Source organism: Papio anubis, chromosome 4 (genome assembly GCF_008728515.1).
Source record: "Papio anubis isolate 15944 chromosome 4, Panubis1.0, whole genome shotgun sequence".
NCBI classification, from domain to species: domain Eukaryota; kingdom Metazoa; phylum Chordata; class Mammalia; order Primates; family Cercopithecidae; genus Papio; species Papio anubis.
The window spans coordinates 124,299,510-124,311,355 of NC_044979.1; the positions used below are offsets into that span (position 1 = coordinate 124,299,510).

Sequence of the window (11,846 nt, forward strand, 5' to 3'; positions counted from 1 at the left end):
GTGAAATAAGACTTTCCAGGGCTTGTCCCACCATAGAAATGTCCATTTGAATAGCTATACATGCAGAAAAATACCTTCATAAGGGTTAAGAAATCCAGACAAGAGATTACAGCACCTAGGTATAGCACAAAAGAGACACATTGAAGAGGGCAGTGCAAATAGAGATACTCTCTATGTGGTCAAAAGCAAATAAAGTGAGAACCCAGCTTTGTTGTAGATGCAAGCCCCAGTAGCATCTGACCCCAGGCCAAACACCAATGTTCCAGGTTCCTGAATGGCCCCCACAGCCTCAGGCTCCAGACATGCCTGGGGCTCTAAACAGGCTTCTGTGCTAGGTTAGTACTCCACAGATCTAGCCTCCAGTCTTGCCAGAGCACCAAGCTCATTGCCTCAGCCCCAGGGTCCAGGTCTGCTCCACCACACATTCAGCCCCAGTTTGCAGGACAGCATCTACAGACTCAGCCTCCAGGCCCACCCCAGAACCAGGTCAGCACCCATAGGCCAGGCTACATTTTGTGGTCCCAGACACCAAGCAGACATTTGCTGCTCCATCCTCCAGTAGAACCAGGGTCCAGGCCCACTCCAGCAGACCCAGGGTTCAATGCCAACTCAGTAGACCATGGTACTGGACCAGCCTCCAAAGGATCCAGGCCTCAAGATTACTCTTACGGATACAGGCCCCAGGCATGTTTCCATTGCCTAAGAGATTACCCAGGCCAATCTCTACAGACCCAGCTTCCAGGTCAACCCCAGCACCAGGCTGACACACATGGCCCCAGATCTCAGATTATTCCTCAGGGGACTTAGTCTTAGGTCAACACCTAAAGACCAAGCATTCAAGTCAATTCTGCAAATCCAAGCTGCAGGCCATCCTTGTGGCCCCAGACACCAGCACCATGGACTCTAAATTCTGCCTGACCCCTCTGGAACCAGGAACCAGAATAACCCCTGTGAACCCAGCCTGACCTAGGCACTAAACCAGGCCACACAAAGTATTCCAGAACCAAGTCAGCTGACAAAATTCACCAGATTACCTGCCCATAATCTGCATAAACTAACTGGTAAAGGGCTTTCACTGCAGAAGCTAGTCTGTAAAAACTGAAATAGATGTCTCCTTCAAATGCATGGACACCAACACATATTCATAAGTTACACAAATAGTCGGGAAATATAACACCACTAACAGGGAACTTCAGTAACAGACCATAAAGAAATTATAGACCCTAAAGAAATGAAAGCCTATGAGTTGCCTATAAAGAATTTTAATTTAAAGAACCTCAGTGAGTTATAACAAAACAGAGATAGACAATAAAAGATATCATAAAAACAATATACAAACAAAATTAGAAGTTCAACCAATAGATGTAAATCATAAAAAGAACCAAACCAAAATTATGGAGCTAAAAACCACAATGACTGATCTGAAAAGTTCCATGGAGAATTTTGATAGCAGACTTAATCAAACAGAAGAGAAAAAGCAGTGGGCTCAAACAAAGGTCATTTGAGGTAACCTAGTCAGAGGCACATAAAGAAAAAATAATGAAAACGAGTAAAGAAAGCCTACAAGACTTATGTATGGGACACCAACAAGGGGGCAAACATAGGCATTACAGGAGTCCTGGTGGAACAAAAAAAGAGAAAAAGGAAGAAAGTTTATTTAAAGAAATAATGACAGAAAACTTCCCAAATCTGGAGAGGCAAATGAACATCAAAATCCATAAAGTTCAAAGAATCCCAAATAAAGATAAAGACAGTGGTATCCAATCATTTGAATTCCCTGGGCCACATTGGAAGAAGAATTGTCTTGAGCCATACCTAAAATACACTAACACTAACAATAGCTGATGAGCTAACAACAACAAAAAAAAAATCACAAAAGAATCTCATAATGTTTATAAAAAGCTTACAAATTTGTGTTGGACCACATTCAAAGCCATCCTGGGCCATATGTAACCCACAGGCCATAGGTTAGACAATCTTGGTTAAAGAGATCTGAGATACTTTACAATCAAATTCTTAAGTCAAAGACAAAGAGAGAATTTTGAAACTAATAAGAGAAGAGAAACTAATTCAAACAAACTTCTATAAGGCTATCAACAGATTTCTCAGCAGAAATTTACAAGCCAGGAGACAAGAGAAAGTAGAATGACATACTCAAAGTGTTAAAAGAACAAAAAGCAAACTTACCAAACAACAATACTACAGTCAGCAAAGATGTTCTTCACAAATGAAGGAGAAATAAGGATTTACCCAGACAAATCTGTGGGAGTTCATCACCACTGAACCTGCCTAATGAGAAAAGATAAAGAGAGTATAGGAATGTGAAAAGCCTATTGTAAAGGTAAGAATGTAGTCAAATTTAGAATTCTCTAATACTGTAATGGTGTTGCATAAATCACTTGTAACTCTAGAATGATAATTGAAAGAGAAAGGTATTAAAATGAATATAGCTATAATAATTCATTAATGGATACACAATATATAAAGAATGTAAATTATAAAACTGATATCATAAAATGTTGGGAAGAAAAGTTGATGTTTAGAGTTTTCATTGTGTTGAAGTTAAGTTGTTATCGGCTTCAAATAAACTCATAACTATAAGATGCTTTATGTAAGCCTGATGATAATCACAAACCATCCCAAAACCTATAGTAGATATATAAAAATAACTGACACTGCAAAAAAATCAAATCATAAAAGGAAAAAGCAAATGAGAAAGAAAGAAACAAAGGAACTATAAAATAGTTAGAAAATTATTAAAATGGCAGTAGTAAGTCCTTAAATAATAATCATTTAAAATAATTATTTTAAATGTAAATGAATTAAATTCTTCAATCAAAAGACATAGATAACTGAATGAATAAAAACACAAGATCCAACTATATGCTGCCTACGTAACAGTCACTTAGCTTTAAGGACACATATAGGCTGAAAGTGAAGTGATGGAAAAGCATATGCAAATGAAAGGAAAATGACGGCAGGAGTAGCTATACTTAAATATTTTCTACTGTTTTACTAGTTTCTATTTTATTTATTTTGGCTCCAATCTTTATCAGTTCCTTCCTTTTTCTGACTTAGTTTGTTCTTCATTCTCTAGTTCCTTGAGGTGTACAGTTAGATTGCTTGAGATTTTTCTTCTTAATTTATGGTTATAAGTCAAAGCTGTAAAAAGAGACAAAGAAAATTATTATACAATAATAAAGTGATCAGTTCATCAAGAGTATATAGCAATTGTAAATATATACGCACCCAACATCAGAGTCCCTAAATATATAAAGTGCATATTAACAGAACTGAAGGGAGAAATAGCAATGCAACAATACTAGGGTAATACAATGCCCTACTTTCAACAAGAAATAAATTATTCAGATAGTCAATAAGGAAACTTTGAATTTGAACTACACTTTATACCAAGTAAGTCCAAAAGTCATATACAGAACATTCTATCCAGAAACAGAAGAATATACATTCTTTTCAAGTCACATTGAATATTCTCCAGGACAGAATATATATTAGACCACAAAGTAAATCTTAGAAACTTAAGAAGATTTAAATAATATCAAGTATCTTTTCTGACCACAATAGTATTAAATTAGAACTTAATGGCAAGAGAAAAATTGAAAAATGCACAAATAGGTGGAAATAAATCAACAGACACCTGAAAAATAAATGGCGGAAAGAAGAAATCAAAAGGGAAATCAATCAAAAATATCTTCACACAAATGAATATGTAAATACAATACGCCAAAGATTATGAAATATAGCAAAGCAGTTCTAACAGGTAAATATAAAGCAATACATGCCTACATTAAGAATAAAAACAGATCTCAAAGAAACAACTAAATTTTACTCTTTAAGAAAACAGAAATGAAGAACAGCCTAAGCTCAAAATCAGAAAAAGAAAAAAAAAAAAAAGATTAGAGCAGAAATAAATAAAAGCGAAACTAGTAAAACAATAGAAAGACCAGTTAAACTAGGAGGTGTTTTTTTGAAAAGATAAATAAAAGAGACAAATCTTTAGCTAGACTTACAAAAAAAACAGAGAAGACCCAAATAAGTAAAATGAAAGAGGAGACATTACAACCGATATTATGGAAGTACAGAAGATTATAAGAAACTAGTATGAACAATCATACACCAACAAATTTGATAACCTAGAAGAAATGGATAAATTCATAGCTGCATACAACTCGCAAAAGCTAAATCATGAAGAAAGAGAGAACGTGAACAGATCAATAATGAGTAGGGACATTGAATCAGTAATCAATAACCTCTCAACATAAGCTCAGGACCTGATGGCCTCCTGGTGAATCCTACCAAACACTTAGCGAAGAATAAATGCCAATTCTTCTCAGGCTCTTCCAAAATATTGAAGACAAAGGAACACTTCCAAATTCATTTTACATGACCATAATTATCCCAATACCAAAGCCAAACAAGGATACTACAAGAAAAGAGAATTACAGGCCAATATCCCAGATAAAGATACATGCAAGAACCCTCAACAAAATACTAGCAAACTGAATTCAACAGTGCAGTAAAGGATCATACACCATGTTTCTATCTGGGATGCAAGAATAATTCAACATACACAAATCAATAAATGTGGCATATCATATTAAAAAATAAGGGATAAGGATCCTATGACCATCCCAATAGATTCGGAAAAGTCATTACAAAATTCGAATGCCTTCTTTGGTAAAAACTCTCAACAAATTAAGTATATAAGGTATTTACCTCATTGTAACACAGGCCATATGTGACAAACCCAGAACTAATATACTCAATGGTGGGAAGCTGAAAGTTTTTTCTGTAAATCTGGAGCAAGACAGCTGGGCACAGTGGTTCATGCCTGTAATCCCAGATCTTTGGGAGGCTGAGGAGGGTGGATCACAAGGTCAGGAGATCGAGACCATCCTGGCTAACATGGTGAAACCCTGCCTCTACTACAAATACAAAAAATTTGCTGGGCGTGGTGGCATGCACCTGTAGTCCCAGTTGCTTGGGAGGCTGAGGCAGGAGAATCGCTTCAGCCCAGGAGGCGGAGGTTGCAGTGAGCCGAGACTGCACCACTGCACTCCAGCCTGGGCAACAGAGAGGCACTTTGTCTCAAAAAAAAAAAAAAGAAAAATATGGAGCAAGGCAAAGATGCTCACTCTTGCCACTTCTATAGATTACAGTACTAAAAATCCCAACAAGAGCATTTAGGCATGAAAAAGAAATAAAAGGCATACAAAATAGAAAAGAAGAAGTGAACTGTTTTTGTTTGCAAATGACATAATTTTACATATATAGAAAACTTTAGAATTCCACTAAAAAAAACTGTTAGAAATAACAAATTATTTCAGTGAAGTTGCAAGGTACAAAATCTACACATAAAAACCGGTAGCATTTCTATATACTAACAAAAAAACTATTATATAAAAAAGCCAACAAATTAATCACATTTATAATAGCATCAAAAAGAATAAAATATTTAGGAATAAATTTAGATATGGAGGTGAAAAGTCTGTACACTAAACACTATAGAATGTTAATGAAAGAAATTGAAGAAGATACAAATAGAAAGATATTGTGTGCTCATTAATTGGAAGAATTAATATTATTGAAATGTTCATATTACCCAAGGCAATCCACAGACTCAGTAGAATTCCTATAACTTTTCCAATAGTTTTCACTGACATAGAAAAAATCCTAAAATTTATATAGAACCATACAAGACCCTGAATAGATAAAGCAATCTTGAGTGAAAAGAATAAAGCTGGAGGCATTGCTCTACCTGATTTCAAGATATACTACAAAGCTATAGCAATCAAAACAGCACAGTACTTGTATAAAAACAGTCATATAGACCAGTGGAACAGAATAGGGAGCCAAGAAATAAATCCACACATTTACAGTCAATTGATTTGCAGCAAAGACACCAAGAACACACAATGGGTAAAGGACAGCCTTTTCAATAAGTCGTGCTGGGAAAACTGGATATTCACACACAGAATAATGAAATTAGACCTTGTCTCATACCATATATAAAATTAAACTCAAAATGGATTAAAGACATATGTAAGACCTGAAACTGTAAAACTACTAGAAGAAAACAGAGAGAAAGCTCTATGACATTGGTCTGGGCAATTTTTTTGGATATGACCCCAAAAGCACAGGAAACAAAAGCAAAAATAGAGAAGTGGTATGACATCAAACTAACAAGCTTCTGCTGCACAGCAAAGGAAACAATCAACAGAGTGTACAGACAACCTAAATAAGAGACAGAATATTTGCAAATCATATGACTGATAAGGAGTTTATCTCTAAAATACATAAGAAACTCAAACAACTTTATAGCAAAAAACAAATAACCCAATTAAAACTATGCAGAGTACCTGAATAGACATTTCTACAAAGAAGGCATACAAATGGCCACCAGGTATACAGAAAAATGCTCAGCATTACTAATTAACAGAAAAATGGAAATCAGAACCACAATGAGATATCACCTCCCACCTGCTAGAATGGTTGTTATCAAAAATTTTAAAAAATAAAAAAAAACAAGTATTGGTGAGGATGTGGAAAACAAACCCTTGTACATGGTTGGTGGAAATGTAAGCTAGTTGAGTCATTATGGAAAAGAGCATGTAGATTCTGCAAAAAATTAAACATAGAATTACTATAAGATCCAGTAATTCTATTTCTGGGTATATATCCAGAGGAAATGAAATCAATACATCGTTAATATATCATATTCCCATGTCTACTGCAGCATTCTTTACAATAGCCAAGAGATGGATCAACCTAAGTATTCATGGACAGACAATGTTATGTGCATACACTATTATATATATGTAACACCATATATGTTATTATATACAGACTATTAGACTATATATATAGTCTAGTCTATAGTAGTCATAGACTATTTTGTGTGTGTGTGTGTGTGTGTGTGTGTATACAGGAATATTATTAGTCTTTAAAAAAGGATATCCTATTATTTGAGCAATAGGGATAAAGCTGGAGTACTTTATGTTAAGTGACATAAGCCAGGCACTGAAAGACAAATACTCAAATGTGAAATCTAAAAAAGCAGAACTCATGGAAGCAGAGAGTAGAATGGTGGTTGCCGGAGACTGGGAATGGTGGGAAAAATAGGGTGATATTAGTCAAAGGATACAAAAGTGTAGTTATGCAGGATGAATACGTTCTGGAGATCTACTGCATACCATGGTGACTATAGTTAACAACACTGTATTGTATACTTGAAATTTGCTGAGAGTAGATTTTTAAATGTTCTCACTACACGAAAAAGGGTAACTATGTGAGGTAATGAATATGTTAATTAGCTTAGTTGTAGTACTCATTTCACAATGTCTATGCATATCAAACATCACATTATATACCTTCAATATGTACAACTTTTATTCGTAAAACCTCAATAAAGCTGACAAAAAAGAGAAACACTTCTTTCTCTAAAAGGTACAGATAAAATATAAACACCTTTTATCCACTAAAACTGCTAAAAACACTATGATTAGTCTTAATGCTCTTTTCCTATATTAAGATTTTCTTTGTGGACAATTCTATTATTTTATAAATACCTTATTTTTTCCTTTACTATTCTTAATTTGCTTAGATTTTATTTTTACTTGTCTTTTGCATTTGCTGAAACCTTCAAAGATCCATGTATTTTTATATAGTCAATTGATTACATATTGGACATGAAATCAATGAGATTTTTAAATCCTTAATAATGGCTTAAAAGGAATCCCAAGAGGACCCCGCAAGCCTCAAACCTCAAACCTCGAACCTCAACTCTGTTCATTGCTGAACCTCACTGTTCACTTGCTTTTGCTTCCCTCATTCATATAAGTGAATATATCTGATTTTGGTTTCCATATGATGAAAAATAACTGCAAACATACTATTTTTTATAGTCTAACTGATCATTTTGGCCTTTGTTGCTTTTAGCATTAGGTGTAATGTTATAGACACTATCACCCAATTCATACAGCCCACTGATTTCCACACTCATTTAGATTAACAGGAGCATGGTGAGTTCTCTATATGAAGCACAGAATAAATTCTAGAATGCCAAATAGAAGAGCCAGTCTCTTACATGTGAATGGCATAATGAACTATGCTAATAATGTTCAGCAGCACAGAGGATCCACTGGATCTACACTAAGGCACAGGAAAAAAAAAAAAAACAGGTTTCAGAATTGACTCACCAAATTAATGTTAATATGATGGAAAATTCCTTCTCTTAGAATAGCAAATACCCCTTATAAAATCTTATTTACACTTAACTCACTTGTCAACATGGTTTATCTCTAAATTGCATAAATAGCATTCTTCCTTTTCAAATTATTTCTAATACTTTACTAATAGACTCTAAATTAATAAGGATTTGCTGTATTTCAGCTATTCTATAATTAAATAGGTAATTTTTTGTCAGTTTAGAATTAAAGACTTTTAGTTGTTTAAAAAAACTAAAAATAACAAAAATTAATAAAATGTAAACTATATTAGGGCATCACTTTCCTGATTTTTTATGCACTATGATAGAAATATAAAATATAAAAACAGAATATCTTCTTTGTTCTACACAGAAATTTTCTATTTTATGTTGCTTCTCAGCAAGAAAACATTTTCAAATGAATGTGCAAAATAATGAAATAAAGGAATGCTTAAAAACATTTTCTTAAACTTAGCCTTTAAGAAACATATATTCATGTTTCTTAAACATATACATATAGAGAACATGCATATGTTCTCTCTAGATATAAGTGTTAACCATATAAAGTGGTATGAAGTAGTGGTGATGTAAGATCATACAAAACAACAACAAAAAAAGTCGTGGGGGTGAACTTTCAAGAATGTTTTTAATAAATTATATTATTTCAGTTTTAAATATGTGTGTATGTAATTTTAAAAATAGCTGTTACTGAGCACCATCTTACATGAAAATAGCTACTCTCAGGCATATGTTTTGCTTCTCCATGTGCTGCTTTTCTGATTATGAAAGTGAGTTTCTGATGAGCTGGTTTCAGGGGATGTAGCTGGGTTGCAGCAGCAAGTGGAAAGAATTTCAAGCATTGCCTTCTAACATGTAAATACACAGGGCATGTGGGTGGCACATTCACAACTGGATCTGGACTGAACAGTCTCCAGACTTTTCCAACCAGATCAGAAGTTTTACCCTGGGGTCCATGAATAGGCTTTGTCTTTGGAATCCCAGAAACTGTACTCATCTTTCGGTTTTCTCTTTCTTTCTTTCTTTCTTTCTTTCTTTCTTTCTTTCTTTCTTTCTTTCTTTCTTTCTTTCTTTCTTTCTTTCTTTCTTTCTTTCTTTCTCTTTCTTTCTTTCTTTCTCTTTCCTTCCTTCTTTCTTTCTTTCTTTCTTTCTTTCCTTCTTTCTGTCTGTCTCTCTGTCTCTCTTTGTCTCTCTCTCTCTCTCTCTCTCTCTCTCTCTCTTCCCTTTTAAGGAAGACAACTCAGATGTTTTCATCAGAATCTCAGTGGCGTCTGTGAACTGGGGATGTGAAAGCACTCCTTAGCTAGAGGACGACAGAAACACACCTCTGAGTACCTCCGTGTGGTGTATTTGACACAGTCTGCTTTCCTTAGGACCTGTGAAAAGGTACAGACGTTTATTCAAACAGAAAAGGAAAGCATCTCTGCACATTCCCACAAACCCTATGCCCTCTTTTAATGTGTCAAAATTCAACCGGTCGGAGTGTTTTTCACGGTGGAAGGAGAATCCTAGGAATTGCTTAATACAAAAACCTAGGAAGCCCCGGAGTCAAAGCTGGTTCCTGGCCCGGTCCCGTCCCGCAGCAGCCTGCCTCCTCTTTCCTTTCAACATGACAGGTATCGTTGTGTCCTTCGCCAAGGACTTCCTGGCAGGTGGAGTGGCCGCAGCCATCTCCAAGACAGCGGTAGCGCCCATCGAGCGGGTCAAGCTGCTGCTGCAGGTGCAGCATGCCAGCAAGCAGATGACCGCAGATAAGCAACACAAGGGCATTACAGACTGCGTGGCCGTATTCCCAAGAAGCAGGGAGTCCTGTCCTAGCGCGGTAACTCGGCCAATGTCATCAGATACTTCCCCACCCAGGCTTTTAACTTTGCCTTCAAAGACAAACACAAGCAGACCTTCCTGGGTGGTGTGGACAAAAGACTCAGTTTTGGAGCTACTTTGAGGGAATCTGGCATCAGGCGGTGCCGCTGGGGCCACATCCTTGTGTTTTGTGTACCCTCTTGATTTTGCCCGTACCCGTCTAGCAGCTAATATGGGTAACTGGAGCTGAAAGGGAATTCCGAGGCCTCGGTGACAGCCTGGTTAAGATCTGCAAATCTGACGGGATTAAGGGCCTGTACCAAGGCCTTAACGTGTCTGTTCAGGATATTATCCTAGCTGCCTGCTTCGGTATCTATGACACTGCAAAGGGAATGCTTCCGGATCCCAAGAACACTCACATCATCATCAGCTGGATGACCACACAGACTGTCACTGCCTTTTCTGGGTTGACTTCCTATTCGTTTGACATCGTTTGCCCCGCATTACGATGCAGTCGGGGCGCAAAGGAACCGACATCATGCACACAGGCACCTTGACTGCTGGAGGATAATTGCTGGTGATGAAGGAGGCAAAGCTTTTTTCAAGGGTGCATAGTCCAGTGTTCTCAGAGGCATGGGTGGTGCTTTTGTGCTTATCTTGTTTGATGAAATCAAGAAGTACACGTAAGTTATTTCCAGTGTTTTTTTCCCCCTGTGAACAGGCATGTTGTATTATATAACATATCTTGAGCATTCTTGACAGACTCCTGGCTGTTAGTTTATCAGTGGCAACTGTTTATTGATTGAAAATAATATTCATCTGACCAGTTTTCTCTTAAAGCCATTTTCATGATGATCATGATGATGGGACTCAATTATATTTTTTATTCCAGTCACTCCTGATAAACAACAAATTTGGAGAAATAAAAATACCTAAACAAAAAAACTTTTAAAAAACCTATGGCTTTTTATTTACTAACAAATTTAACCATGGCTATGATGTGCACCCTTCATTACACAAATGTTCAGAATGAAAATTCCCTATGTATGTGAAGTTATGCATATTTTAAAGATTAAGTCTCGCTCTGTTGCCCAGGCTGGAGTGCAATGGCACCATCTCTGCTCACCACAACCTCTGCCTCCTGGGTTCAAGGGATTCTCCTGCCTCAGCCTCCCGAGTAGCTGGGACTACAGGCACGTGCCACCATGCCGGGCTAATTAGAATATTCTAAAATATCACATTTTAACTTTCTGATTATTTTTGCATTGAAGATAACAGCTAAAACTTTGTCCAGTGTAAAATGGAGAGAGATCTGTTGTCAGTTATAAGTGGCACAAGGGTTTGAACAATCTTTCCCAAAAGAACAACTGAGAAAGCTAAAGGAAGTATTTTAAGTATGTATATTAAGGCAATGTAAAGTCAAAGGGATAGTGAAGAATTATATATTTGAGACTCCCAGGAAATAGAAAATTCAGAGATTGGAACACTGTTTTTTAGGTATTTCCTGGCAGAATCTGCTCATTTAGGGGAGGTTCAGAGAGACTGAGAAAGTGAATAATGCATTCTAATGACTCATGCTGCTAAGAAGAAAAACAATCCAGACTTAGAGCCCATTAAGAAGGGAGAGCGGGTTGAAATTTTGAAGAGTGGCACCATAGGGAAGCAGTTTTCAAAGTGTAGCCTATTATCCAGATAGCCTAGATAATTTTTCTTCACCTAAGGTCTAGAATGAAGCACAGAGGAACAAAATGATGAAAAACAGAAGATCTAACATACATAAATTGGAGTCTTGAAGGTT

General features: G+C 36.3%; 1 pseudogene; it reads left to right on the plus strand.

Moving 5' to 3' along the window:
• The first annotated feature begins 9,441 nt into the window (after window positions 1-9,441).
• Window positions 9,442-10,985, plus strand: LOC101007513 (annotated as a pseudogene).
• Window positions 10,986-11,846: the final 861 nt, after the last annotated feature.